General features: G+C 37.0%; 1 long non-coding RNA gene across 1 annotated transcript in view; it reads right to left on the bottom strand.

Moving 5' to 3' along the window:
* Nucleotides 1-398: 398 nt before the first annotated feature.
* The window catches only part of LOC141811047 (uncharacterized), a 104353-nt gene continuing 97657 nt past the window's right edge, over nucleotides 399-7094 (bottom strand). Inside the window, exon 3 of the long non-coding RNA XR_012600142.1 lies at nucleotides 399-439. This is a non-coding gene — a long non-coding RNA (uncharacterized LOC141811047). The remainder of the gene's footprint in view (nucleotides 440-7094) is intronic.

Below are 7094 nucleotides of genomic sequence, written 5' to 3'. Positions count from 1 at the left end.
CCCTTTCTCTAATGTCTTTATCTTTCACACTCAAGCTTGCTGCACCTCCATAATCCTCCTTTGCCAAATATTACTTGACCGCCCACGGATGTTCCACTAAGTAGACATGTCATAAATAAAGGAGTCTTTTAAACACCAAGTTATAAGCCCATAAAAAAGATTATGCCATCTTTCCCTGGGCCACATCCATTACTGAACATTATTGATTTAAAAAGAAATCTTGTCTCAGATCAGCCGATTCAGCTGCTTCAGTCGTACCATTTCAACCCCTATTCCTCTGCCTGACCCATTCTTTTCTCACAAGCAGGTAGGTCACAGCAGTAAAAGACTAGATACATGTCGTTTATAGACCCAAAGAGGTAGCGGTGATGTAAACTCACTGGAGCAGAAACAACAGCACAGGGTGTGTGTCTTTTTCCTCTGGAATGGAGGGTCTGTTCTGTAAAAGACATGGAGGGAGAATATTAACCTTAAAGGGAGGGAAAGGAAGAACATGTGAAAAACACAGTTTGTTAAAGTTCAAGAGCACTGAAAACTATAGTCACAACGAACACAGAATAGAGTACATTTTAGTGATACAGGGCTGCAAAGGTCTTGTAAGAAATGACCTGGTGGTTTCAAGAAATCTATGTGGTTTTTCTCCTACAGATAGGCCAACACCTAAGGGAGTGGTATCTTTGTGTGCTTGTTACAGCAAATGACACTTGACTGACATGAAATTAAATGTTAAATTTAGCATGATGCATTAGGAGACATTTCCACACAATACTTGGAGTTGCTTTGCAACGTTTTTGCATAGACAAAAAGAAACAGAGGGATCTGCTGGAACAATTTACAGAGAGGTATGTAAGTTGTTAAATATCTTCAAATCACCACAACAATCCAACGTGAGAAACATTTCTACGAGGTATATTCATTTTTAAAAGTTTGACCATAGCCCATCTGGAATGGCTGAGGAATGGATTTTTTTTTACATATATATACTGCAGCCAGCCACCAGGGGGAGCAGTTTTTGTGGCAACCTCACTTCAAGCCTAGCAAAATGACGTCCATTTTTTTTTTACAGTCTATGCAAAGAACAGAACAGCTTTGCCGAGTAGCATGTCAATAGCAAACTACCCAGCACACATCAAGCATAAAACTATTATCACAATTTTATGGTGGCCCTGAGAGCTCACACTGCTGCAACTTAAGAGGACACATGCAAAAAAAACGAAATGCAAGCAACTTGAGATAACATCTTCACCATTTTGACAACACGCACACATTTAGAAAACACGCTGAAAAGACCACCACACAATATATTGGAGGAACGCGCTGCAAATACACTACAACACAATGAAAGTGTTTCCAGAGGACATTTAAAAGTGATGCACATGTGCAGACATGCTTGTTGTTGCAGCAGATTTTCAGTCACAGCTCTATTACACATACTCTAATACAATGTTACACTAGAAAAGCACTCTGAGAGCGCAGACCTCCACCAAGCACATTGTGATTGTCATGTAACACTATAGTCCGACTTTAATGTTATACTTCCTTTCAGCAGACCGTCTGCTACAATTTGGTGTTAGTTGCAGGTTTGTACAATAATTTGTTACCTGACAGAGTTGAAAATTATGATAAACCAGTACATATTTCATATTCTGGATCTCAGTATCCAGAATATTGCCAGGATCTGGATCATACTTTAACATCTGTCAGAAATGATGGTGACCTTGTCTTGTATTGTTTTGCAAAGCAATCCAACCATATATCATGGAGTTATATACACATATGGTGAAAACGGCCCTATCTCACAATGATAAAGGGTCCTTAAAAAATCCTGGATCCAGACAGTGATCCGGATCACCACCAAAATTAAATCACTTCTTCCTCATCTTATTTTGAACATTTCTTGAAAATTTCATCAAGATCTGTTTGTTACTTTTTAAATTGTGTTGTTCACAGACAAACAGACAAACTCTCCCAAAATCATAACCTCCTTGGCGGAAGTAACAAATCAAAAACACGCTTTTCACCTCATTTCCCAGTACAACTGATGGGAAGAGAACCGTAACAGAGGTGTGACGTTTTTCAAATGTGTTGTGTTGTGGTCTTTGCAGCGCACTTTCTAAATGCTGTGCACATGTCATCAGATTGATGAAGATATTCTCTGAATTTGCTTGTGTTTGGTCTTTTTGTATGTGTTTTCTTGAGCTGCAGCGCTGTGAGCTCTCAGGGCCACCGTACATTTTGGACACCAAAACATTCCTTTTACACAAAAAAATTCTGTTCTACTGATGAAATCCGAGTATTTAGTGATGCATCTCATTGTGTTTCACCGTTAAATGGAGAATGTCATCATAGACTATTTCTTTACATCACACCCTCGCTGAGAAACTAATTGCCAGTGAGACAAGACTGCTCACAGCCATAAGTGAAATGAGACAAGAGCTGTCGCCTTCCAGAAAAGCAGACATGCTGAGAGAACTACGTTCACCTACAGCAATGACAGCTGGAATGACAATGATTACACGGTGCATACAACTCGAGTGTGTCTGTCAGCATACTTGGTGCTGTTCATTTAATTTGCATCAGCAGAATGTTGATGCAACTCCAGATGCTCAAAACTAAGGGCAATGCAGCTCCTCCAGCGTCCACTAGGGGCTGACTTCAAAAGAACACATATTGGACATTTACTGCTGCTGTCTTACACGGTCATCTCAACTCCACCTCTTTGCCAGTTTCTAAATGAGCTGCCTGTATGATTGAGTTTGTTTTCCCAATATTGTGTGAGCTGATTTAAAGCTTCATCACTCCTCTTCAGACAAAAATAGCTGACACTACTGAGACCCTGTGCATGTCTGACAGTCTGTGACACTGAATTCAAAAACAGAGATATTCTCCCGTCCCCAGCCAGCTGACCTGAAAGCAGGCCAACAGTGGAAGATGAAAAAGTGCACAGATGCCATTCAGTGCAACAGTTGATTAGACAAGCAGGTAATAGTTAGTCTTGCACAGCCAGACTTTTATCCATCCCTTGAAATAGACCTGTACTGGGAAAAGAAACAAATAATGGCCAAACACATAATTGTACACTGAGGAAGAGGATAATGAACCATTTGCACGACTAAGTCAACAACCTGGATAGACCACTGCAAGCAACTCTTGTCATGTGAAACCTTTAAACTTTTTTTCCCCAAAAATGAAGAAATATGCAACAGTCCTTGGAGCAAAGCTAATACTAAAAACGCATATTTTCTACATATTTAAGACCAGATCTGCTAATGCTGGTTTTAAAGCCAGGTAGAAATTGTCTTCCCGCTACGCTACAAATAATTTTACAGCACACAGATGGGTGAATTGTATGTAATAAAGCTAAAAGCAGGGTTTTAAATCTATAGGATTCATCTATCAGTATTTTCCAGTTAGGATATTTTATATAAGGTAAAAAGAAGGGGTTTAGAGCAGGGGTGGCCAACCTGTCTTTTGGTGTGCGGCTCTTTAATCCATTCATAAAAAAATATTATATTGTTATGAGTAGTGGTGTGCCAATCCATCTTAAATATTGATATATTAAAGCCAACGTTGTGATAAGTATTGATCAATACTTGGGTGATGGAATTGATACTGAAGTTTCAGTTTCTTTTCTCTACATCGCACATGTGCTCATAGCCATCTGAATAGATGGATGGAACTTTGTCTCTGCAGTAAAAACAGAAATTTGTCTTAGACACGGCTCCAAGTACGAATTAAAACACGCTTACAAACACAGTAAATGTTGCTTTTAGAATTGGAAATCTATTGATTTTCATCTTATGTCATTCCATGACAGAGGAAGTGTGTGTGGGTGGTCTGGCTCTTCGTAGTAGCATGGTCATTTTTGTGGCTTTTGGTCTCTGACTGGTTGGCTAATGGTTAATGTAACACATGTTTCCATATCTCTCGTCTTTCAAAAAGTGATCACATAGTTGTCATAACTGACATCCCATATTTTCTATTTTCCTCAGTCACATAAACCGTGCATTTTAGTCAGAAACTAGTGATCCTTTTCAAAACTCTGATTGCTATCCCTGCATGTCTCCAAACTGCCTGTGGTGAATAATCCATTACAAGTTAATTGAAAATATTTGTTTTTCATTTGTAAAATACCGCGGCCATCAAGGCTTCCTTCTTTCTTAACCCTGTATTTAACATCTTATACCTTCTCTGTGTATCAGTGAATAGAATACAGGTTTAAAACTGCATGTGTCTGCAGCTGTAACATTACGCAGACATTTCAATATAACTGATGATTAAGTTTGATGCCTGTGCCCTCCAGCGCGAGAAAAGCAGCCATAAAGGTAAGAAAGGAAAGAAGTGATATGGCATAAAGTCCTATAGTCATTTTAATGGCTTGACAGAGCAGTAATGTCTTCTCCCTCGAGTCAATATTCAGTGGAGAATGTCAATTTGAGCCAAGATGTCTCTGTTTAAATGATAAAGAGGGAGCGTTTTCCCCAGTTAATAACATTAAAGTAAGGTCGCAGACGCCATCACTCATTCATTTGTGTAATAAGAGGCATTTTGTTGTTCAAAAAGTCTAAATTTATTCTTTTCACACACGTTTATTTGTTTGTAAAATATGGAAGAGCATCCTACAGCTGCAGAATGAACGTAAGAGAAGCTATAGCTTCAAGAAGTCAAATAAGGCCTGCAGGATGACAGCTGGAAACAACACAACTGTAACTGTTCCTGTTAGTGTCATCACTTCGTTATCGCTTACAGTATGCAAAGGCGGATGAAAGTTCAGTGAAAGTTGAGCAGCATTTTTTTTTTTTTTTTTTTTAGCGTTCCTGCTTTCACTCTGCCTTTTTGCTGTTACTCACAGACAAGCTTTGACAAACTGTAAAGATACGGGAGCACAAAAGCAGCCTAATCTGACCCCTAACACAATGAGACAGCCAGGAGAAAACTTCAACATTTCTTTAAAAATAGCTTAAAAAGGCCCTGAAGTTATTGTGGAACAAGGTGTGTATGCTTGTATTAAATACATGCCACACAAATAGCTTCCTTTAAAGTGGGTTGAGTAAACCTCAAGCAGCGACCAGACCCAGCAAATCCAGGGGATTCACAATCAATACAGGGAAAGACATTCACAGGAATCTGTTTTAACATCATAATGTACAAATACTGGGAAAAGGGGAGAAGAAAGTGACTGACAGAGGGTGGGAGTAGTGAAGAAATAAAACCATGTTGGTTCAGCACAGGCAGAGGGGTGAGTTTGGAAAGACCAGATTAGACCAACTACAGACAGTGGTACTTTGATGAGCAGAGCTGCTCATATTTATGATTAAAAATCGTCCGCTTCTCTCTGCCAATAAGCCCTTATCTCGGCTGCATGCATATAAGTCTGATAGCGCCTCTAGCCATGGTGGAAGATACAAAAATAATTAGCTAACATTCAGCTTTGAGCGCACAGAAATTTTTAAGTGAAGGAAAAATACACTGGAGAAGAAAATGGGAAGAGAAGCAGCAGTTTTACTCACAGTGTGTTCTTATAATAAATAGTCAGTTTATTCCTTTTTGTTAAATCAACATGTTTCCCCTTTACTAAAAGCAGGAAATTATGTGGGGGGTAAGAAAAAAATATGAGAAAAAAATGCACTTATACCTTGCTGTTGAAGTAAAATCAGCTTTTAGGGGCCAGAAGAAGCTTTGCAATCATTAACAAATTTATCTTTTTATTTATTTATTTACTTTTTTAATGTATTTATTTTATTTTATTTTATTTTATTTTATTTTATCTTATTTATTTATTTATTTTTATTTATTTATTTATTTTTTTTTTTTTTTTTTTTTTGGGGGGGGGGGGGGTTATTGGGTTATTTCCAATAATATGAAAAACAAGACAACAGTAATGTCTATCATGATACAATATCAGTGATGAGATTAATTGTGCAGGTTTCGTTTTTAACCCACATCATACCCCCCCCCCCCCCCCCCCCCCCAAAAAAAAATAACAATAATAACAATAATAATAATAATAATAATAATAATAATAATAATAATAATAAAAATAATAATAATAATAATAATAATAATCATAAAATTAGATAAATAAATAAATCAATAATGAAAAAATAAAAATAAAAAATTAATAAATGAATACAAAGAAAAGGGGAAGTAAAAGAAAAAAGAAAAAGTAGGGAAAAAAGAAAAGAAGGACAAAATGCAAATAAATTATGAAAATAAATAAATGAATAAAAAAATAAAAATATATATAAGTAATAATAACAAATTTATATATTTTTCTAATTAACAGGTTTAAAAGGAAAAGATCATATATTAAGAAAATTCATGTCATGTCAATCAAATGTAACTCCATGCAGGAGACGTCACAAGCCCTTTTTTTCTTTTTCTTTTTTTTTACCCATCTGCTTTGTTTTATTTCCTGATGTTTGTTGAAATAACATACAACATGAAGTTAAAATATCACCTGACAAATCCACAGTTCTGCTATACCAATCCAAAGATGGCAATCTTCAGGAAACAGAGTCAACACCCAGTGCTTCAATGTGTTGTTGCAACAAGATGCCTTCACATGTTACCAATTAAAAGATTGGCATTTGTTTAAGGAATAAAAAGGAAGACTTAAAGAGTGCCAGGATCTAATTAGCAACTTGTTTGATCTAGACAACTTCCAATCTGTCACTAAGATGATTAAAGTACTGTACATCTTGACGGAGCTCTTTTTAAAAACTGCCCCAAACGTCACAATCTGTCGTGCTTAAGATGAGTCTTGGGCTGTATGGAGACACATGAAGGAAACAAGGCGGCAAGTTCTGGTTCATCCAAACCATAAAGCTGTGGAGTCTGAGCAAACCATGGTTGGATTATTTAATCCAGCACTCTGAACAGAGATCACTAAAGCAAAAAAAAAAAAAAAAAAAAAGTACATTAAGCAGGATTCCTTTGATAAAATGTCACAAACGTGTTTTCAGGCATATGGTATGAAAGCAAAAGTGATGTTGTGTACTGTCACTTTGTGTGTGTTTTCAGTTAGGTTGCCACACTGTACTGGTTGGTGCCAACGCTGTGAAAATAACAAAAAAGTCAAGAATCATTGTTGT

Source organism: Halichoeres trimaculatus, unplaced genomic scaffold, assembly GCF_033239565.1.
Source record: "Halichoeres trimaculatus isolate MK-OKI-2021-1 unplaced genomic scaffold, fHalTri1.1 fHalTri1_scaffold_22, whole genome shotgun sequence".
Lineage (NCBI taxonomy): Eukaryota > Metazoa > Chordata > Actinopteri > Labriformes > Labridae > Halichoeres > Halichoeres trimaculatus.
The sequence above is the reverse complement of the archived record's forward strand: the minus strand, read 5'-3'. Positions and strand labels throughout refer to the sequence as shown.